Here is a 25,030-nt window from a genome sequence, read left to right as displayed (position 1 = left end):
GGGTCCACAGGGGACAGCGGTGGTGGGACAGTGCTGCCTAGCCCACGGTATAGGAAACAGTTGGCTGTAGGCGTTCCACCCTCCTCCTCCTCCAGAAGCGAAAGCTCATCCACAGAGCGCAGTCGTACGAGCACTCCATCTGCAGCTGCCACTGTTGCACACGAGGTGTCCCCCTATCGAGCAGCTAGTGGAAAGCGTCAGCAGGCTGTGTTGCAGATGATGTGTTTGGGCGACAGACACACCGCCGAGGTGCTAGCCGAGTACTTGAAGCGACAAACTGAGTCATGGCTGGGCAGTGTACATCTTGAGGCAGGCAAGGTAGTTAGTGATAACGGCCGTAATTTTGTGGCAGCCATAGCCCTTTCAAAACTCAGCCACATACCTTGCTTGGCTCACACCTTGAACCTGGTGGTGCAGTGCTTCCTCAAAAATTATCCGGAGTTAACAGCCCTGCTCCATAAGGTGCGAAGAATGTGTGCGCACATCCGCTGGTCGCCTGTACACTCCGTTCGTATGCAGAAGCTGCAGCGATTGCTCCACCTTACCAACCACCGCCTCATTATCGACATTGCAACAAGGTGGAACTCCACCCTGCACATGGTGGAGCGGCTGTGCGAGCAGAGGCAGACCATAATGCATTTGTGGGAGGATACACGGCCAGGCACTTTGAGAGCAGACATGGAGTTGACAGGTGTGCAGTGGTCGAAGCTGAAAGACCTCTGTAAAGTCCTTCAGTGTTTTGAGGAATGCACACGGCTGGTAAGCGCAGACGACGCCATCCTAAGCATGAGCATCCCACTTATGCGTCTGCTCATGCAAACTTTGACGCACCTTAAGGAGCAGGCGTCTGCAGCCAATGTTGACGAGGAGGAAGAGGTGGAGGGAATCCTTGATGACATTCAGCCATTGTCTGCTCAGGGACCTCTCCTGGACAAGTTGGAGGAAGAAGAGGAGGAGGAGGATGATGATGGGGATGATTACTTAGGGGAGGAGGATGCATCTCGTGGGGCAAGTGAAAATGTTGGCGTGGCAAGGTCTGGCACAGGGTTTGTGTGTGACTGGAGGGATGTGGATTTGCCAGAAAGTGCTCCTCCAACCAGCACTCGCAGTGCATCATTGACACCGGGAACATTGGCCCACATGTCAGATTATGCCTTGCGGATCCTAAAAAGGGACCCGCGCATTGCCAAAATGATGAATGATGACGACTACTGGTTGGCCAGCATCCTGGATCCACGCTATAAAGGCAAATGACAAAACATCATGCCACAGGAGAACTTTGACCTAATATTGGCTAATAAACAGGCAACTCTGGTAAATCGGTTGCTTGAGGCATTCCCAGCACACAGCAGCGGTGATGGTTCTCACACGAGCCGTACGGGCCGGGGGCAGCTTGGCAGAGGTGTTCATGGTGCACACAGCAGAAGTGGCGTTGGAGACAGGGGTTTCATGACAATGTTGTGGACTGATTTCTCAAGTACCGCTCACACAACTGGTAATACAGCATCGATGGAAAGTGACAGGAGACAGCAGTTGTCAACTATGGTTACAAACTACTTTTCCTCCCATATCGATGTTCTCCCACACAGGTCATTCCCCTTTGACTATTGGGCTGCTAAACTGGACACCTGGCCTGAATTGGCACAATATGCCTTACAGGAGCTCGCTTGCCCAGCTGCAAGTGTGCTATCGGAAAGAGTCTTCAGTGCAGCTGGATCAATCCTGACAGAAAAAAGGACCCGTCTGTCAACCCAAAATGTGGATGATCTAACCTTCGTTAAAATGAACCATGTATGGGTTTCCAAGGATTTTGTCCCACCTTCCCCTGATGACACATAGAGTGACAGAAAAATGGCTTTCTTTGGTCCACCTCTTCCTGGGACTTGACCTATTTCGCCTTTTGCATCAGCTGAATGTCCAACATGTCGTACTATGAGGGGCCCAGTGCCAGTACAGACGCCCACGAGTGGGCCCCCTTGCTTGGGCAGGGCCCCAGCATTTGTAATCTTTACCTCTCCCTGCTCCTCCGCTGTGTAGTCTGGGCCGTCAAATCCATACTGTACCTGACACCGTCTGAGCCTGCCTCCTGATGTATAGACATATCTTTTGAATGTGTACGCTATCCATACATGTTATCCGGGGATACGGTACCCTTTCTCACCTTTGTGCAATCACTTGCAAGTCATACTGGGCCTTACACCGTCTGAGCCTGCCTCCTGATGTATAGACATATCTTTTGAATGTGTACGCTATCCATACATGTTATCCGGGGATACGGTACCCTTTCTCACCTTTGTGCAATCACGTGCAAGCCATACTGGGCCTAACACCATCTGAGCCTGCCTCCTGATGTATAGACATATATTTTGAATGTGTACGCTATCCATACATGTTATCCGGGGATACGGTACCCTTTCTCACCTTTGTGCAATCACTTGCAAGCCATACTGTGCCTGACACTGTCTGAGCCTGCCTCCTGATGTATAGACATATCTTTTGAATGTGTACGCTATCCATACATGTTATCCGGGGATACGGTACCCTTTCTCACCTTTGTGCAATCACGTGCAAGCCATACTGGGCCTAACACCGTCTGAGCCTGCCTTTTGATGTATAGACATATATTTTGAATGTGTACGCTATCCATACATGTTATCCGGGGATACGGTACCCTTTCTCACCTTTGTGCAATCACGTGCAAGCCATACTGGGCCTAACACCGTCTGAGCCTGCCTCCTGATGTATAGACATATATTTTGAATGTGTACGCTATCCATACATGTTATCCGGGGATACGGTACCCTTTCTCACCTTTGTGCAATCACATGCAAGCCATACTGGGCCTAACACCGTCTGAGCCTGCCTCCTGATGTATAGACATATATTTTGAATGTGTACGCTATCCATACATGTTATCCGGGGATACGGTACCCTTTCTCACCTTTGTGCAGTCACTTGCAAGCCATACTGTGCCTGACACCGTCTGAGCCTGCCTCCTGATGTATAGACATATCTTTTGAATGTGTACGCTATCCATACATGTTATCCGGGGATACGGTACCCTTTCTCACCTTTGTGCAATCACGTGCAAGCCATACTGGGCCTAACACCGTCTGAGCCTGCCTCCTGATGTATAGACATATATTTTGAATGTGTACGCTATCCATACATGTTATCCGGGGATACGGTACCCTTTCTCACCTTTGTGCAATCACGTGCAAGCCATACTGGGCCTAACACCGTCTGAGCCTGCCTCCTGATGTATAGACATATATTTTGAATGTGTACGCTATCCATACATGTTATCCGGGGATACGGTACCCTTTCTCACATTTGTGCAATCACTTGCAAGCCATACTGGGCCTTACACCGTCTGACCCTGCCTCCTGATGTATAGACGTATCTTTTGAATGTGTACGCTATCCATACATGTTATCCGGGGATACGGTACCCTTTCTCACCTTTGTGCAATCACTTGCAAGCCATACTGGGCCTTACACCGTCTGAGCCTGCCTCCTGATGTATAGACATATCTTTTGAATGTGTACGCTATCCATTCATGTTATCCGGGGATACGGTACCCTTTCTCACCTTTGTGCAATCACGTGCAAGCCATACTGGGCCTAACACCGTCTGAGCCTGCCTCCTGATGTATAGACATATATTTTGAATGTGTACGCTATCCATACATGTTATCCGGGGATACGGTACCCTTTCTCACCTTTGTGCAATCACTTGCAAGCCATACTGTGCCTGACACCGTCTGAGCCTGCCTCCTGATGTATAGACATATATTTTGAATGTGTACGCTATCCATACATGTTATCCGGGGATACGGTACCCTTTCTCACCTTTGTGCAATCACTTGCAAGCCATACTGGGCCTAACACCGTCTGAGCCTGCCTCCTGATGTATAGACATATATTTTGAATGTGTACGCTATCCATACATGTTATACGGGGATACGGTACCCTTTCTCACCTTTGTGCAATCACGTGCAAGCCATACTGGGCCTAACACCGTCTGAGCCTGCCTCCTGATGTATAGACATATATTTTGAATGTGTACGCTATCCATACATGTTATCCGGGGATACGGTACCCTTTCTCACCTTTGTACAATCACGTGTAACCCATACTGGGCGTGAGAAAGGCTGGCGAGCTGTTAAGCAAGCTACAGCACCTTGTGGTTTGCACACGTAAGTTTTTCATTTTTTTCAGGAATGACGGTTAGGCCTTATTCCGGAACTGCGGTTGACCTGCACTTACTGGGAAATCATCGTTCGCCAGTAATAATTGTAATCCGTGATCCCCATCACTAACGTTGTTCAGCGGGTTATCTGCACCTGTAAGCGACAAACGCTGGCCTTTTCAGTGTAGCGCACATGCAGCCACGGACATGTAAGGGCATGACACACCAGTTATTGGCCAATCTCATGTGCCAGAGCCTCACGTGTCCCTCTAGTAAGCCAGACTCAGACCGCGGGGCATGACGGAGTCTCGTTCGTTAACGGAATTAAGCTTGCAATGTGTGCATCTGTTCTGTAGCTGGCATGGTTGAGGTTTCCCAGGTGGAGTCGAATTTAACCGTAGGCTCCACTCCTGGTGGTGCCCTTCTGGACATTCCTTTAAGGTTCAGCTTTGCAACCATACTGCCCACGTAAAACAAACACTTTGCCTTCATGAACGCTGTTTGGAGGGTCATGACTCGTGGGAATAACGCCGCCCAATCAGTTAACCTGTTAGAGAGATCCTTCGTTGCTCCCAAGCATGACATCACACTCCCTAGGAGGAAGGTAATGCCACTGTGGCGACCGTTCTCCTGGGGGCCACACAAGTGCACTGATGCCCAGCCACTGCTCGATGAATCTGCTTGGACATTGACCCAGACCACTACATTCCCCTCGCACACTACGCGGCCTGAATCTGACCCTGATGAAACTCAGGTTACCCTTCCCATATACAGTTCCATCTTGCACGGTGACAAAGAGGAAGCTGCAGATGAAAGTGCAGGTTCGGCCCACCCGCCATCAGACACACCACCGTACTATCAGGGGCCCTGTGCCAGTGCCGTCGCCAACGAGTGGGCCCCCCCTGCTTGCTCAGGATCACAGCACTTGCAAGATTGAAATACTGTGCAGTGAGATGGAAGATGGGGACGACGAGGAGTCCAGACTAGTACAGGGATTCCCTAGCGAGGAGACTTATTTGATTGTTTTCAATGTTGGGACAGCAATTTTTGGGGAGCACTATACTCTGGAGAATGATAGATGGGGCCCACCATACACTGGAACATTCCAAAGGTGGACATCAGACACTGGAGCAGCATTTTACAGGGCCCATTATACACTAGAGCATTAGAAATGGGGCCCATTATGTTTGGAGCATTATTTGGGCCCATAAGACAGTGGAGCTTCATCCATGGGGACCAACATATACTGTAGCATTATGTGGAGCTCATCATATACTGTTTCAAACATTATATGGGACCAATGATTCTGTATGGAGAAATAGATGGGCCTCGTCATGAGATGTAAAAAGTGAAGTATTTTTCATTGTACTATACCGCTATTTCTCTGCCGTATCGGAGCATGACGAGTTGTGGTATTATGTGTTAAAGGGGCGCTCTTTCGCCCAGGGCACATGAAAACCTGGAGCCAGCCCTACCCCCCCACAACTTTAGCCAAATAACCCCCATTTTTCAGTGCGTAACTTGTATTATGAAGTTAATTAAGGTTGACCAGCTTAAGTAAGAAGAATTGATGCTTTTGGCATTCAAATGAGCACTGTAGGTGTGTTTCCTGTCCTCCTCTCACTGCCGACTTTTATTCCCCATTGACTTACATTGGGTTTCGTGTTTCGGGACGACCCCGACTTTTCCCTATAATCGGCCCATCTTGCTCGACCCGACTTTTGGAAAAGTCGGGTTTCATGAAACGAAACTCGACCATAAAAAACCAAAAGTCGCTCAACTCTAGTTAACACTAGTACTGTCCCGATTAGTGTACACTTTGTCGCGGTGGAATGGCTTTTTCACTTTTTTGATCAAAACATTGCTAACTCAGTGCCCTATGTTATTTATATGTCTTACTACTATTTATTTACTTACTATAGGGTATTTGCTCATTTTGTTTTTATCTTAGGTTCTGCAGATCGGTAGATCTTAGGTTCTATAGATTGGAAATATATTCCAATTCCTACAAAGAACATTAGGGGAGATTTCCTGATCAAAATGATCATTTTGTGCCAAAAATATAAATATAGATGTCGGGTGTCTGAATTGACATATGTTTAAGAATATATTTAGGATTTTTTTTCTGCTCATTCTAAATATGCAGTCTGGCGCACATAGAGGCTAACACCACTGCGCGCCTCACCTTATTTATTAAGAGGTATGTGACTTTTAATGAATTAGGCATCTCACATAAAACCCCCTTTCCTTCGTCAAAACCCTGATCTTGATAAATCGGGGCCCAAATGTGGAATCAGGTGTGCAAGATCCAAAAGTCCAGGTCAAATGAGTCAGTTGTGTACCTACTAGTTGGTATAAGTAAGACGCCAATGGTTGCGGCCCAATGCAATTGGATATTTTGTTACCAGTGTCCATTTAATATTCAAACCAAAGTAGCAAAAATTCCTTGTGTTGATACAAAGAGTCTTGATCCAATGGATTAATTTAAGTACAGTATGAATCTGAGCTTTGGGAAGTCGTATCTAGCAGTTATTAATTGGGTAAATTGTTTCCTCTATCAGCATTTTACAAACAGATCGTGAATCCAGGAAACTGGTTATGATGGGGAAATAATTGGGGTCTTAAACCTTGTCACCTTCTTTGACAATCCATTCTGACCATTTGAACTCTATTTAATTAAGGAGTATTATTTTAATTCATTTTATAGTACAATGTATCGCTTGCTCTAGATATCACACAATATTTGCAGTAGCATAGCTACCGATGGGGCACACGGAGAGGCCCACCCTGAGTGACGGTTACTTAAAACTGTATCGACGTGTATAGCACACAGATGCTGTTAAAACTTGCAAATCAGGAGAAAAACCTCTGGCACTGCTGTCACAATAATCCATGGGTGATTAAAGTCACTGTCAAAGGCTATAGTAAGACACAGATGTGCACTGCTTAAATAAATGACAGGTCCCTATGTATTTTGGCAACATAGCAGAAAATCGTCACTCACCACTGATGTAGCCAAAAAAGATTTTATTTAGTCATAAATGTTACAGAAACACTACAGATCAGGCAACAGCTGTTTCATGTATATTCAAACTGAATACATGTGAAACAAGTGTTGCTCTAGTGTCTTTACATCTTTGACTAAATAAATCTTTTTTTGATATATCAGTGGTGAGTGCCGCTTTTCTTTTTCACTGAAGTATTGCAGTTAAACCTTGTCATAGAGCAGAGATACATGATCTCCCCGCTGTATCATTTTCTGTTCCAAAGGCCATAGGTTGCTTTAGGCCTGCAGCCTACAGAATGGCAGGGTGGTGTGAAGGACATCAAAGTGGCATCATGGGTGGAGATACATGGTGACATCCTAAACATGCCCAAACATGAGGATGTTGCCACGTTGGTTCGCCTGCACTGTGAATCTTATAGAACCACTGAACTAAACAGTATGTGGTTAGGTGAGTATATGAATCATTTTCACTATTTTAATTGTCAGTATTTGTAGGGATACTGTGGGGACATCATATAATGTGTGGGGGCGTTATACTGTGTGAAGACTGAGGGGCTAACATGATGTGTGTGGTCTGTAGTTGGACACTAATACTCTATGAGGAGGATCATGCTGTGTGGGAAGCATCTGAGCATTATAGTGTGTGTGGGGGAATGTGGGGGCATTATACTGTGTGTGGGAGGGATCTTGCTGTGTGTAGGATCATACTGTATGTGAAAATACAGCTGAAAAAGGGGCAGTGCGGCTTACCTGCCCAGGAGTCTGAACAAATGCACTACAGGATGCAGCCAACCCATGTAGATGTCAGTAACACAGGTGCAAAATACTAAATAGACATCCACTCAGAGCCTACCAATTAATGGAGGGGGTGATTGCTTAGTATGTGTTTGAACAATAGAGGCCTGTATAGTGCACTGTTCACATGCCGGTAATGCATAGCGCAGCCAAGCCCAGCACGTTGGGTCTTGTATATAGGGGTGTTCCCATGGGATGCATTTAGAGAGTGCTGGCCAGCCCGCCTGATCGAATAGTATGGGCGTGACTAATAGGCTGTGAACCAAACACTATGCATTATCGGCATCTGAACAGCGCCTTATACGGGCCTCTATTGTGCAAACACACACTAAGCAGTCACCCCCTCCATGAATGGGTAGGTGGTGAGTGGCTGTCTATTTAGTATTTTGCACCTGTGTTGCCGACATATTTGCTACACGGGTTGGCTTCATCCTGTAGTGCATTTGTTCAGAGACCTGGACAGGTAAGCAGTGCTGCCCTTTTTCAGCTGTATTTTTGAATTTTTGGAGGATTTTCAGTCCTCTTTTCTGGCTTTGCTGCTAACTTTTTCATACTGCATGTGGGAAATGTTGGTGGGTGTGAGTGATCATGTTGTTTGGGATGGATGTGGAGGCATTATACTGTATGTGGGGGATCATGCGGTGTGTAGGATCATACTGTATGTGGGAAATTATGCTCTGTGGGGGGGATCATAATGTGTGTGAGTTATCATACTGTGTGGGGGGTGCTGTGAGGGATCATACTCTGTATGGGGGATCACATTATGGGGGCATCATATTATGTGTAGGGGGTCATACTGTGTGTAGGAAGCAGAAGGGGATCATACTGTATGAGAAACAGGAGGCATCCATTGTGTGAGGGCTGTAGGAGATCATACTGTTTGGGGAGCCTAATGAGCATTATTCTATGTGGTAAGGAACTGTAGTGGATCATACTGTATGAGGGAGCTGTGGTTAATCATATTGTGTGTGTGGAGCTTTGGGAGCCATCATATTACATAGGGGGCTGTGTGTATGGATTTTATTTATTAGTTTTTAAACATTTTCTGACATATTATGAGTTTTTTGGTGGGGAGCTGAGGCGTCTTTATTACTGTATGTGAGGGGAACTCCGGGTATATTATCTCTGTATGTAAGGGGACTCAGTGAACATTATTACATAACTGAGCACTCAAGAGTCATTATTACATTATAGGGGCACTCGGGGTATTGTAAACATCAAGGGAGGGCACAGGAAGCATTATTACTTTCTAGGGCAATCACAGGGTACATTAATATTTTTGAGGGGATATTTTACTATCTGAAGGGTGCAAAGGGATTTTACTTTGTAAGGGAAGTGGAGCACCCCGTGGGGCCTGGGGGTACTCGGTACCGGGCCCGTCGACTTCAATGGGGGACGGTGTCACGGCGGCGACCGGGTCCGTGGCCCAGAGGTGTCCAGTAACAAAAATAGGGGAAAGTTGTGTGGTATTTATGTGGTAAAAATAAAGATAATGTTTATAGATGGTGAAATACGTGACGCCACCTGTGGTATTCTAGTCAGAGGTGACCAGCGCTGCGTTGTTGTTCCTCTGGGATGGATGTTGGGTGCAGCTATGATGTTGTAGCCCCCCACAGGTAGGGCTGTAGTCCCAGGGCAAAGATGTTAAATAAATAGTAAAAATGACTGTGAATGTTGGGTGCAGATAAATGAGAGAAAGACTCAGAGAGGTGCAGTTTATTTACCTTTTACTGGTAAGGCTGAGTGCACACGTGGCGTTTTTTTCGCGTTTCCGTGGCGGTTTTAACCGCGCGATTTTGCCGCGAAAACGCGAAAAATAAGCATCCCATGCATTCCTATGGGATTCCGCAATGCTGTGCTAATGCTGCTGTTTTTACCGCGGCGGAATCGCTTCGCGGTAAAAACCGCAGCATGCTCATTAATTTGTGGAATCGCGGCGATCCCGCACCCATAGGAATGCATTGTTCCGCTTACTTCCCGCATGTGGCTGTGCCCACCGTGCGAAAAGTAAGCAGAACATTTGCGGATGGTACCCACGGTCCGGAGGAGAGGAGACTGTCCTCCGGGCTTTGGGTACCATATCCCTGTAAAAAAAAGAATTTAAAAATAAAAAATATTGTTATTCTCGCCTTCCGACGTCCCGCGCAGCCTTCCCGCTTCTCTCCACACTCTCGTTCCCAGTAGTCCTTTGCGAAAATGCCCGCGATGGTGTCCGTTCTCGCGGGATCGCGAAGTCTCGCGGTCATTCGCGCGACGTCATCGCGAAGTACCGCGAGACATCACGATCCCGCGAGAACGGACGTCATCGCGGGCATTTTCGCAAAGGACTACTGGGAACGGATGCGCGGGACGTCGGAGGGTAAGAATAACACCATTTTTTTTTTTTTTTTTTACATTCTATCTTTTACTACCGATGCTGCATAGGCGGCCTCAGTAGTAAAAAGTTGGTCACACTCGTCAAACACTATGTTTGACGAGTGTGACCAACCTGTCAATCAGTTCTCCAAGCGATGCTACAGATCGCTTGGAAAACGCTAGCATTTTGCAAGCTAATTACGCTTGCAAAATGCTAGTTTTTCCGCGGGAAAATCGCGGGAATTTAAAATGCGATTTTCCCGCAGACTGGAATTCCGGAATTCTCGCGGTAATTTCCGCGAGAGTTCCGGTACGTGTGCACTAAGCCTAATAGGTTGCAGTCCGGAGTACCACATACAGGTGATGGAATGAGTCCGGCTCACCTGGAGGCATTCAGGGGATCCACCTTGCCAGGTAGGGATTTAGGACCTTCCTTTCTGTGCTATGTATGTGGGTCTCCGATGTATATAACTATGCTGCGACCCTCTATTCGTGATGGTTTCACTAACCTGTACGGCTGTCAGCATGAGCCTATTCCATGGGTACCGTCCTTTTCACTATCAGCCCCGGGCTCCTTATCCGCTGACGTGCCCTCAGGTGTTCAATGTGCATAGGAATTTACAGTCCCCTGTACTTTCAGATTTGGCTATCAGGGCGTACAACTCCTGTCAGCCTTGGACTCTGATGTCCCTTTTCTCTTTATTAGCGCTTCACTCAGGGGTCTGCTATATACAGTATTTTAGCTTCTCTAGAGTCTCTCACTCTCTGCTCTTGTCCTTTCCCTCTTCACAGATCAGCTCCCTGTCTTGAACTGACTGGATCTTCCAGAAAGATTTTTTTACCTCACCTCCTGACGTTGTAACTCTCATTTCTCTTCACAGCTCACAGCTGCTCTCGTTTCCATGACAATTCCCTCAGCTGATTTCAACACCCTCTGCTGGCCAGAATTTATAAGGCATCTCCCTTTTCTGACCTCCAGCAAGAAATTGTGATTTAATCTATTACCTGGCATGGGGTCCCTTTCTGCCTCCAAGCATGACTTCACCTCTTAGAGGGAGGCGATGTCGCTGTGACAACCGGACTCTGGGGTGTCACAGAAGCAGTGGTGGGCATTACTATGTGGGACACTAAGAGGTGCACTGTTACCTGTTGCCAAACAACAGTAATAGGGACGCAGCAGGTCAGTATGATGAGGAATTTGACTGGTTGGGAATAGATGGTGATGGTAATCCAAATGTGAGATGCCAAATCTGCTTTTTTTGTAAACTTTGCAGATGAGTCATGGCTGAAAGAAGTTATGTCCATCTGGTCCAGGTGGAAAAGTGAATGACTCCATCCGAAAGAACAACATAAGTCTCTAGATATAATTGTACTATAATCTCTTATATGTTCTACAGGACTGATATTGTAAGGGGGTGAGCTAGAATTACCACCTTGCTTCCCTTCTTCTAATTGTCTTTTATCTGTTGATGTTTATGTTGGTAATGTCTACGATAAATGCTTGCGGTATTGCTACATAGTATTACTGTATGTGTTATCGCTCACATTCATGGTACTGCTACATTTATACATGTGTTACCATTCTTTGGAGAATTGTATTATGTTTGTGATAATACACTCTGGGATCGCCTTTGCTGGGGTCAAAGGTCACATGCGTTCAGCATGAAACTCAGGCGCAGAGCTGGGATTCGGGTATATCTGACACTGGGTCAGGTTTACTAACGGTGAAAGCAATGCATAAAGAAAAAAAAACATAAAACAAATCCTTGCCTGTCCGGCACTAACTAAACAAGGTACAACCTAACTACCAACTGGCGGGCTTCTCCCGTCCAGCCAAACCACAGTTACAGTGGGCACTGCTTCCTCTCACGTGTGTCTCTCACACAGACAGGCTCTCTGTGTTCCCAGGCTGAGACACTCACACAACCACCTGGCATCCTTTTATATCTGCCTCCCGTTATTCATTAGTAACCAGGTGATATACTGACCAGACTAGGCCACATAGGAAAGGTATCTGGGCGAGATATACCTGCCCTCATCCACTATTCCCACATGATTCTCACATATCCCCCCCCTCTGCTCAGACCACTCCGGTCGAGCAATGACACCCGCCAAACAGTGCACTCGGGACAGGGCATCTGCATTCCCCATCTGTACCCCTGGGCGGTGCTCCACTGTAAAAGTGTAGGCCTGCAGGGCAAGGAACCACCGGGTTACCCGGCTATTCCGTTCCTTGTTCAAGTGCATCCACATGAGAGGGGCATGGTCAGTGATCAGCATGAACTTTCGGCCCACCAGGTAATATTTGAGGGCCTCTAGAGCCCACTTAATGGCTAGGCACTCTTTCTCTATGACTGCATACTTTTGCTCATGTTTGTTCAGCTTCCTGTTGAGATAGAGGACTGGGTGTTCCACTCCGTCACTCACTTGTGAGAGTACGGCCCCGATACCGGTATCAGAGGCATCCGTTTGTGCCACAAACTCGCTGCAGAAGTCCGGAGTCACCAGTACGGGTTGAGAGCAAAGTGCCCGTTTTAGGTTATGGAAGGCTTCTTCAGCCGCTAAATTCCATTTAATCATGACGGAGTCTTTCTCTTTGGTAAGATCCGTCAGGGGGGTAGCGATGGCTGCAAAATTGGGTATGAACCAGGGATAATAGCCGGCGATCCCCAGGAAGGCTTGCACCTGCTTCTTGTTGACAGGTTGCGGCCAGTCCTGAACCGCTTGAATCTTATCAACCTGGGGTTTAACAACACCCCTCCCAATTACATACCCCAAATACCGGGCTTCTTCTAGCCCGATGTGACATTTCTTGGGGTTCGCGGTTAGACCTGCCTCCCACAGGTCGTCAATCACAGCTTGTACTTTCTGGAGATGAGTCTCCCAGTCCAAGTTGTAAATGACAATGTCATCCAAATAGGCCGAAGCGTACCGCCTATGTGGCCTCAGGACTCAATCCATCAGTCTCTGGAAGGTCGCCGGTGCCCCGTGCAGTCCAAACGGCTTATACACATACTGAAATAAACCTTCCGGCGTAGCAAATGCCGTCTTTTCTCTGGCAGCCTCAGCCAGAGGGATCTGCCAATACCCCTTTGTTAGATCTAGGGTCGTAATATACCGGGCTTTTCCTAACTGATCTATTAACTCGTCGACCCGGGGCATAGGGTAGGCATCAAATTTTGAGACCGCATTCAGTTTCCTGAAGTCATTGCAGAACCGGATGGTGCCGTCCGGTTTAGGAATTAAGAAAATCGGGCTGGACCAAGCACTGTGCGATTCCTCAATGACTCCGAACTCTAACATTGCCTTCACTTCTCGGGAAACGGCTTCACGGTGCGCTTCCGGAATTCTGTAGGGTTTCACGTGAACTGTGACACCAGGTTCAGTTATGATGTCATGTTTCATTAGCGTAGTCTGCCCGGGTTTTTCTGAGAAAAACTTTTGGTTGTGAAGTAGAAACTGCCTGACCTCAGTCTTTTGCCGCTCCGAGAGAGTCTCTGCAACCCGTACCTCCGGTACGGTATGCGAGCAGACGGGATGGGCCAGCTCCGCTGACAAAGCAGACCGATCTTTCCAGGGTTTTATCAGATTTACATGATAAATCTGTTCAGGTTTCCGTTTACCTGCCTGGTATACTTTGTAGTTTACTTCACCAACTCTTTCCTTAGGGTACCGTTACACCTAGCGACTCACCAGCGATCCCGACCAGCGATATGACGCGGTCAGGATCGCTGGTGAATCGCTTGGTGGTCGCTAGTGAGCTGCCACACAGGCAGATCTCACTAGCGACATCGCTGGGGACGGGGATCGCTACTTACCTGTCAGACGCGGCGATCCTGCGTCCTCCCGCCCGGCTCCACGTGTCGCTCGTCGTCACAGCAGGAAGCGCCGCAGGAATTGGACGACGAGGAATGGTCCAGCAGCTTCTCGCGCGATCAGCGATAACCAGCGGGGGAGCCGGTTGGAGGTAAGTATCACATGCAGCGATATCGCTAGTAATATCGCTGTAACGTCACAAAATCGGTGACTTTACAGCGACATTGCTAGCGATATCGCAGTGTGTAACGGGGGCTTTAATCTCAAAGGGGCCCTGCCACTTTGCCAGGAACTTGCTGTCCACCGTGGGGACCAGGATCAACACCCTATCTCCAGGTGCAAACGTACGGATCTTGGCGCCCCTATCATAGATTCTTTTTTGGGCTCCTTGAGTCTGCATCATAACACATGACGATAGGCATAACAGCCGCAATACGGCCCTGCATCTGTGTGACGTGATCTATCACCGTTTTAAACGGAGTGACCTGACCCTCCCAGGTTTCTTTTGCAATGTCTAACAGTCCGCGAGGACGTCGGGCGTAAAATAACTCAAAAGGCGAGAATCCCGTGGAAGACTGGGGTACTTCCCTGATGGCAAAAAGCAAATACGGAAGTAAATAGTCCCAGTTCTTCTCATCCTTGTCTATCACCTTTCTCAGCATCTGCTTCAGAGTTTTATTGAACCGTTCAACCAACCCGTCTGTTTGAGGGTGATACACGGATGTGCGTAACGGTTCGATTTGTAACAATCGGCAGAGCTCCTTCATTACCCTGGACATAAAGGGGGTCCCCTGGTCAGTGAGTATCTGTTTTGGTATACCGACCCGACTAAACACATGCACCAGTTCCTTGGCAATCGTCTTGGTGGCCGTGTTACGCAAAGGGATGGCCTCCAGGTAACGAGTGGCATAATCCAAGATGACCAGGATATGTTGGTGTCCACGTGCAGACCGTGGAAGGGGCCCAACTAAATCCATCCCAATCCTCTCAAACGGGACCTCAATAATAGGTAGGGGTACCAAAGGGCTACAGAACCGGGGCTTAGGTGCAGAGGCTTGGCAGTCAGGACAAGACTCACAATATACACGAATATCGTGATGCATGCCTGGCCAAACAAAACAGTGTAATATCCTTTCGGTGGTTTTCTGGACTCCCAGGTGACCTCCCATCACATGTCCGTGGGCCAGGTCCAGTACCTGCCGCCGGTAGGGTTTTGGCACGACTAATAGTTGCACCGTGTCTTCCCCCTTTTTCTCTATCTGATAGAGTAAATCATTCTCCAGGACCATGTAAGGATATGCCAGCCTAGAGCCAGGTTCTACGGGTACCCCATTTATCACTTTTACATTTGTCCTAGCCTGAGAAAGGGTAGGATCCTTTATTTGCTCGCTTTGGAAGTCATCTTTCTGAACTTCTAAATCTGGCAAACGGGGAGGTGGACGGCTGTCGGCCTCCTCCTCTTCCCCGGTCTCCTCCGTATCACCCGACATGACTGAAAACAGGAACTGCAGGTCATTTCCAGCAGACTCTTCCCCCCGAGTCTTCCGGGGAGACCTCTTCCAGGGGTTCGGGACCCACACGCGCCCTGGGAGAAGAATCATGTACACTATTACCCTGGGGTATCAATTGATTCTCCCACAATTGCCAGATGTGGGGAAAATCCCGGCCCAGGATAACATCATGCAATAATGCCGGAACGAGTCCCACTTTATGTTGCACAGACCCATAAGAAGTAGTAATGCATATGACCGTGGTGAGGTACGAACAGGTGTCTCCATGCACACACGTTACAGAAAATTTGTCTGATGGTCCAGTCGGGGCAGACACCAGACTGGCCTTCACCAGAGTCATCACACTTCCCGAGTCTAACAATGCCACCACATTTTGTCCATCAACAGTTAAATCACACAAGTGTTTCTCCACATCCTTTTGACCGGCATTCACACTCACTACCCATGCAACCATAGACATGCGGTTTTTAGAGTCTGTGACTTCGTACTGCATGGGTTCAGTAGTGACCGGACAGTTCGCAGCAATGTGTCCCATCTCTTGGCAGCGAAAACACCTAACGGGCCCCTTGCTTAGACCAAAGTTCGTTACTCTCGGCCTCGCAGTGCGGGCAGTCCGTTTTCCTCCCCCTCTGTCTTAGGGATTTTTCCTTCTCCCCTACTCCCTGGAACAGTCTTATCGGTTCCACGTGGAGACGATGAAGGACGAGGTGGGGTAGCGTCGTCTCAGAGTCCTTCCGCCACGGAGTAACGTTCAACCAGATCCACCAGTTGATCTGCCGTCGTAGGATTTCCATGGCTTACCCACTTCCTCAGGGCTGGCGGTAGAGCTCTCAGGTACTTGTCCATGATGACTCTCTGGATTATCTCTGGCGCTGTCAACACCTCGGGTTGTAGCCACTTCTTCGTCACGTGGATCAGGTCGAACATCTGTGACCACGGTGGTTTATCCGGCTGATAAGTCCATTGATGCACTCTCTGTGCACGGACAGCGGTCGTCACTCCCAGCTGGGCCAAGATCTCGTCTTTCAGTTTGTCAAAGTCCTGCGCGGCTTCAGGCTCTAAGACATAATATGCCTTTTGGGCCTCACGGGAAAGAAACCGGGCAATCAGGCCGGCCCACCGTGCCTCCGGCCATTTTTCTCGCACCGCCGTCCGTTCAAACGTGGTTAGGTATGCCTCGACGTCGTCTTCGGTCGTCATCTTCTGCCAGTACCGGCTCACATGAATCACTCTCGACTCGGCTTCCAGGTTAACCTCAGGTAAGCTTGCCAAGCGCTGCGCCACCTGCTGGAGAAGCGAACGATCGGTAGCTGTCATGTCCACCAACTCCTTCAGCTGGGCCATCATCACCCGATTAGCTTCTTGCTGGACGGCGGTGGACTGTACCAGCGCTTTCACCACGTCCTCCATGCTCAAGCTTCTAACGTGATGCCCGCATTCTCCACCACAATGTGATAATACACTCCGGGATCGCCTTTGCTGGGGTCAAAGATCACATGCGTTCAGCATGAAACTCAGGCGCAGAGCTGGGATTCGGGTATAACTGACACTGGGTCAGGTTTATTAACGGTGAAAGCAATGCATAAAGAAAAAAAACATAAAACAAATCCTTGCCTGTCCGGCACTAACTAAACAAGGTACAACCTAACTACCAACTGGCGGGCTTCTCCCGTCCAGCCAAACCACAGTTACAGTGGGCACTGCTTCCTCTCACGTGTGTCTCTCAAACAGACAGGCTCTCTGTGTTCCCAGGCTGAGACAATCACACAACCACCTGGCATCCTTTTATATCCGCCTCCCATTATTCATTAGTAACCAGGTGATATACTGACCAGACTAGGCCACATAGGAAAGGTATCTGGGTGAGATATACCTGCCCTCATCCACTATTCCCACATGATTCTCACATGTTGTATTGTGTTTCTTATTGTCATACTGTATATAGTGTAATGTGATGATGTGCACTGATGTTCATGTACAGTTTAGGGTAAGTAAAGTGCATTCTTTTGGGACAATAGAGGAGGGGACTTTAGTATTATAGTTCTTAAAAATATTGTGGTAGGTGTACTTCTTTTGTGGGCCAATAGATGGGGGAATACTAGTGTGCACTGTAGGTATAGTTTATAGTATGGTTATAGGGGGTTGACTGTAGGAGGGGCTGCTGGGTAGTAAGACAGGAGTTTTTTGGAAGTTAGTTCAGACGGGGCCAGGGTGCCCATGTGTCCACATGGGCTATAGGCCCGGACAGCTCAGCAGCCACGTAACGTTAAATCGCTGTAGCCCACATTACCCACTGCCACTGTGTATCATAGCAGTGGTCAGTACAGGAAAGGAAAGATGTGGTGACTTACTGCATGGGCGGATGCCTTTAGGGCAGGAGTTGGTTGGACTGAGGAGATGACGGAAGTTGGAGCTTCGACCAGAATGCTACAGATGGGTCGGATGCTTTACCAGAGGCAACCGAACCTGGTGACTGATGATTTCGAGTCTGGGGCAAAACAGGCAGAAGGAATTGTCATCATGGTGAGGTCAGGCCAGCAAGGAACTGGGGAGCAGTCTAGGACGGTCCGGTCCGGGCGTGCACTGCCCAGAAGTGACAGCTAAACAGGGAAAGATGAGGAAACAAGTGAATATCATGTGCCAACTGTGGATGTAACTTGTGAAATATTAAGTAAAGAGAATGTTCAAGTTATTCTGGACTGTGTTCCATTACTGGGGTTCGCCTGAAAGAGGGACCGTCGTCGCGTGGGAAGTGCCCAGGAAAGTCTGGATTTGGAGATGCCGGTATGCTGAAGAGAAGAATACAGTTTCCTGTAGGGGAAGGACTGGACATAGATGTTACAGTATCTCAGGTCACGACTTCAGTCCTGTCCTCCCCTTACAACATCTACCAATATATGGCCACCGTATGGCATTTATATCGGTCTTGATCTTTGCATAGTTTTTTTTTCAGTGGCAGCATGATTATCTGCTGAGGTTCGCCTTTACTCATTATGTTTAGGTTGTGGTAAAGCAGTTGTAAATATGGTTACCTACAGCTCTGGCAAAAATTAAGAGACCACTTTCAAATGTTCAGTTTGTCTGATTTTTCTCTTTATAGGTATATTTTTCTGTAAAATGTAAATTGTTATTTTAGTCTATAAACTTCTGACATGTCTCCGAATTTCCAAGCAATAAATTTTGTATTTTTTTTGTCAAAGAAAAATGTTCAAAATTTATAAAAAACAGTGCTTTCAGACCTCAAATAATGCAAAGAAAACAAGTTCATAATCATTTAGAAACAACAATACTTTCAGGAAGAGTTCTGAAATCAATATTTTGTGGAATAACCATGATTTTTACAAACCGCTTCAATGCGTCTTGGCTTGCTTGCCACCAGTATTTCACAAAAATTTAAGCAGTTCTTCTTTGATGGCTTGTGACTATCCATCATCCTCTTGATTACATTCCAGAGGTTTCAATGGGGTTCAGGTCTGGAGAATGGGCTGCCCATGACAGGGATTTGATGTGGTGGTCTCTTAATTTTTTCCAGAGCTGTAGGTTAGAGGCCCACTCAAATGTGTTGTCACCCCCTGAGCTGAACCCAAGCTATGCATCTGGATATAATATTTTTGATTATGGTCCAGTCAAGGAATGGATACATTTGGATAGGTAAGCCTTCACTTAGGATTCCCAACCAAACCCATAATACATCACAATATTATTAATACATGTGGGTAAAGATGGCATTATTATTATTCTATTGGGGCAAAGTTGGCATTATTAATATTGTTTGGGGAAAAGGTGGCATTATTGTTGTATGGAGGCAAAAAGTGGGCATTATTGCATGTGGGGAATAAAGAGTGCACTATTATTGAATAAAAGCACAAAGGGGGTATTATTGTGTAGGGCCACAAATAAGGCATCATTATTGTATAGGGGTATAAATGGGATGTAATTATTGAGTAGGGGTGCAAAGGGGACATAATTTAGAGGACATAATTTTTTTTATGGAGCACAAGGTGGGAGTTTGCAAAGGTGACATGATTGTTTCCAGAGCCATATAGTTCACTATAACTGTGTGAACAAGAAAGAGGTGTAATGTTTGTTATGGAGGAGGGCTTATAACTGACATATGGCAATGTGGGACAGAAATATTTTTATATAGCCTGCTACTGAGTGTAAAATATTTCCGTGTCATGTCCTGCAAAAACAATATCCATATAAAGTTTTATAAAGTTTTCATGGCGGTCTGGACTGGGTAAGAAAGAATGGAAAATGAATTACGTCAATCAAACAGAATGTCACCAGTGAGTTACTGGATTCATGTTTATCAAATATATTTACCTAGTATACAGTGCCTCTGTGAACAATTGGTATCTACTGCTGTTCGGTCACTGCATGGTGGTAATATTGGTGTTAGTACAGTTGTTTTCGTTAATGATGTGCATGGTGGTATTATATGGTTGTTATGTGGTAGTAATATGTGGTCATGGATAGATAGTACTATTTGTTCTTTATGCAAGTTTGTTGGTAGTGTTAATGTTAGTATAGTGGGACTTGTCCACTAACAGTATTATTATTATTTATTTATATAGTGCCATTAATTCCATGGTGCTGTACATAAGAAGGGAGGTTACATACAAAGTTATAGATATTGTTAACAGTAAACAAATAATTTACAATGACAGACTGGTACAGAGGGGAGGGGAACCTGTCCTTGCCGACTTACATTCTATGAGCTAGTGGGAAAGAGACAGAAGATCGGGGGTACAGCAGCTCTGGTGGTTTTGAGGTGGCAGCTCAGGCGGTGGTGAGGCAGCAGAATGGTTATTGAACGCTGTAAGCTTTCCTGAAAAGATGGGTTTTCAGGTTCTGTTTGAAGGATCCGAGGGTGGTGGATAATCGGACGTGTTGAGGCATGGAATTCCAGAGGATAGGGGATATTCGGGAGAAATCTTGGAGGCAGTCGTGTGAGGATGGAATAAGTGTGGAGGAGAGTAGGAGGTCTTGGGAGGATCGAAGATTACGTGAGGGAAGATGTAGGGAGATTAGTTCAGAGATATAGGGAGGGGATAGGTTGTGGATGGCTTTGTAGGTCAGTGTTAGTAGTTTGAACTGGATTTGTTGGTGAATTGGGAGCCAGTGGAGGGATTTGCAGAGGGGTAGAGACAGGGGAGTAGCGAGGAGAGAGGTGGATTAGTCGGGCAGCAGAGTTGAGGACAGACTGGAGTGGTGCAAGAGAGTTAGCAGGAAGGCCACAGAGAAGAATGTTATAGTAGTCAAGACGGGAGATGATGAGGGCATGTACAAGTGTTTTAGTAGATTGAGGGCTGAGGAAGGGACGGATTCTGGAAATATTTTTGAGTTGGAGGCGATAGGAGGTGGCAAGAGTTTGGACGTGTTTTTTGAAGGACAGGGCAGAGTCGAGAGTTACTCCGAGACAGTGGATTTCAGGTGCGGGAGAGAGCTTGATGCCAATTACCATAATAGATAGATTGGGTAGGGAAGATACGTGAGATGGAGGAAAGATAATGAGTTCAGTTTTGTCTACATTGAGTTTTAGGAAGCGAGAGGTGAAAAAGGAGGATATGGCTCATAGACACTCCGGGATTCTGGACAGCAGAGAGGTGATGTCTGGGTCAGAGAGGTAGATCTGAGTGTCATCCGCATACAGGTGGTACTGGAAGCCATGGGACTTTATGAGTTGTCCTAGGCCAAGAGTATAGATGGAAAAAAGTAGGGGCCTGTCAGAGTTCCCCTTCCGTTCTCCCTCTGGTGGTGGCAGGAGGTAGTGCTGTTGGTTTAAGTGGTAGTGATCTGCCACCTGATGAGGAAGATAACGATTTGGATCTCTGGAGTATCAGACTGGATATAAGACAGCCGACGCCCTATCAGGGTGCTGGTGATTCAGTCTACTTCTCAGGTCCTGGACTTCAACTCTCTTCCAGTCTTCTCAAGTTAAGTTTGTTTTTTGCTAATTTTCACTCTTGCGCTTGTTGGTCAATTCAGTTTTTTGTGTAATCAGCTTGCCCCTGCTGGGGCTATGCTGAATTTCCACTCCTATTAATCAGTATTTGCCCATCTGCTTTTTGTTCCTTATTAGATTGGCCTCTTTTTTGCTCTGTCTCCGAATATTTCAGAGTGCTGATATAGGTTTAGAAGTCTAGTGACTTCAGGGTTATTTTTGCTATCAGAAGTGTTGGACAATATTTTTGTAGGTTGTTTTTGGCAGATTGCAGACAGTGTCTTTCCTATTCTGTCCTTTTTAGTTAGCCGGGCCCCATCGTTTGCTCAGCCTATTTTCCTGCCTGTGTTTGTGCTTTCATCTTGTTTCACCATCAATACATGTGTGGGGGCTGTCTTTCCTTTGGGGGTCTGCTCTGGGGCAGTTAGGTTTCCTCTTTTCCTGCTTTAGGCTTATGTAGATCTCCGGTTGTGACGAGGCATCTAGGACCAACGTAGGAACGCTCCACGACTGCTTCTAGTTGTGCGGTTAAGATCAGGGATCTGCAATCTGCATAGTTACCAACTTCTCTGGTTTTCTGAGACTTAGCTTGTCTTGTTTTTCCTCCTCGGTTTCCCTTTCATAACAGGGGCCCCAGGGCCGAGCCTTGGGGGACTCCAACAGAGAAAGGGTGGGATGAGGAGGTAGTGTGGGAGTGGGAAACGCTGAATGTGCGGTCAGAAAGATATGAGGCAGTCCAGGACATGTATGGTGTTTTTTGCATAGTGGTATTATTTGCTGAATGTGTTTTTTATATCTTTGGAGGTTTGTTTCCTTTTTTGTTGTTTCTTTTTGAGAGGGAGAATATATATTCTTAGGCTAGTTTCACACTTGCTTTTTTTTGCAGCGCGTTTTTCCCGCAAAAAAACGCATTGAAAAAACGCATACAAAAGCATACAACTGCTGCGTTTTTTTCAAGCATTTTTATGAGCATGCATGAAAAAAACGCAGCGTTTTTATGTGTTTGTATGCGTTTTTAGTGCGTTTTTACCGCGTTTGCGTTTTTTTCCAACATTAGGTGGCCCCTCACACTAACCCAAACCATGACTTTACTAACCCTAACCCTGACCCTAACCCTTAACCCTAACCCTCACCCTAACCCAAACCATACTTAACCCTAACCCAAACCCTAAACCCTAACTAACCCTAACCCTAACCTTAACCCTGACCGTAACCCTAACCCTGACCCTAACCCTAACCCTAACCCTGACCCTAACCCTAACCCTAACCCTGACCCTAACCCTAACCCTGACCCTAACCCTAACCCTAACCCTAACCCTGACCCTAACCCTGACCCTAACCCTGACCCTAACCCTAACCCTAACCCTGACCCTAACCCTAACCCTGACCCTAACCCTAACCCTGACCCTAACCCTAACCCTAACCCTGACCCTAACCCTAACCCTGACCCTAACCCTTAACCAAACCATACTTAACCCTAACCCTGACCCTAACCCTTAACCAAACCATACTTAACCCTAACCCTAACCCTGACCCTGACCCTAACCCCCCTTAACTAACCCTAACTCTAACCCAAACCCCTAAATTCCATGGTTAACAAAAAAAAACGCATGTGCAAAAAAACGCATACATGAGCATGCCAGTGCGCACGTATGCGCATACATAGGCTATAATGGCCATTTTTAGCGCAAAACGTGCGCATACGTGCGCATGCGCTTTTTTGCAGGGCCAAAAAATGCAACATGCTGCGTCTGGAAAATACAAACGCACACCCCAAAAAAACGCAGCGCATGAAAATCGCATACGTGCGCTTACCAGCGCGCAGGTATGCGCACCCATGTTAAATATAGGGGAAAAAACGCATGCGCACGTATGCGTTTTTTTCCAGCGCAAAAAAACGCAAATGTGAAACCAGCCTTACAGACCAGATCTATGGGGGATCTCGGTTCCAAATCTTGCCCCTTGACCTATAGATCTCTAGTTATGCTGTTGAAAATGAATGCTAAGTTTAGGCTAATCATTAAATAATCTACTGATTTACTACGATATTTTGACAATATTTGTTCATAGAGACTGTAGATCGTAAGTCAATACAACCCCATATGTTGAAAACCAGCTGTATTCATGCCTAGACAATGAGTGTTTTCAATGTTTTCAATGTTTTTATCTTGATATGTTAGACTAGTCAAATCTGGGGATTCAAAACACATTTCTAGTTAATGCATGGATTGTGTCATGCTTAATTATGCACATATAGATATGAAGCAAATCTTTTAATACCTAATTTACACATGCCTTAGTAAAATGTACAATGAGTCTTTCAATAGCATCATAGAAGTGGATTTATATCAGACAAGTACTGTATATCTCTTGTATTATAATGGCTGTTGGTTTATATTCAATGTCGTTTTCAAAAATTTATATACCATATCTAGTTTTGTTCATTTCAGTATTGACACATGGTGAGCAAAAAAGCAAATATTCCCTGGATCAATATAAATCTATATTTTTAATTAAGAGGATTGCAGTCAAATGAATGACAGAATTAAATTAGACCTTATAGTATCTGGACATAGCACTAAGGACACACAAAACTTTTGGCCTTTACACAAAATGTTTCTTCGTATCATGTTACAATATTTTTAGGGGATGACAAAACTCTTATGTAGAATATAAAATTCATGCGGAGCCCAATACACCATAATTCTGAAAACCTATTATTTTGTTCCCTAAATTAAATTCTTTCGTAATACGCACCTCAATACAGGAAGTTACAGTAGAGTCTAAAAAATCCCCAGTGGCCAGTGTGAGAATTGCAAGATTTATATATTTTATTAATACAAATTGTGCCATTTAAAAAAAAAAGAAAAATTGCAAAAATGTTAAAAAAGATACATTTAACCCCTTCACCTCCAGTCTGTTTTCACCTTCCTGACCAAGCCATTTTTTATTTTCATTTCTGACCAATGTAATTTCACGAGGCAATAACTCTAGAAGACTTCAACATATGATTCTGAGATTGTTTTTTTCCTGACATCTTGAATTTCATATTAGTGGTAAATTTAGGTCAATGTGATTAGTGTTTATTATTATTATTATTTAATTATATAGCGCCATTAATTCCATGGTGCTGTATATGAGAAGGGGGGTTACATACAAAGTTATAGATATCGTTAACAGTAAACAAATTTATAATAACAGACTGGTACAGAGGGGAGAGGACCCTGTCCTTGCGGACTTACATTCTACCGGATAGTGGGGAAGAGACAGAAGGTCGGGGGTGCAGCAGCTCTGGTGGTGATGAGGCGGCAGCTCCGGCGATGGTGAGGCGGCAGAATGGTTATTGCAGGCTGTATGCTTTCCTGAAAAGATGGGTTTTCAGGTTCCGTTTGAAGGATCCAAGGGTGG

The sequence above is a fragment of the Dendrobates tinctorius genome, unplaced genomic scaffold (genome assembly GCF_039654945.1).
Source record: "Dendrobates tinctorius isolate UK_male_01 unplaced genomic scaffold, ASM3965494v1 ptg000159l, whole genome shotgun sequence".
NCBI lineage: Eukaryota > Metazoa > Chordata > Amphibia > Anura > Dendrobatidae > Dendrobates > Dendrobates tinctorius.
This window is presented reverse-complemented; position numbering follows the sequence as displayed.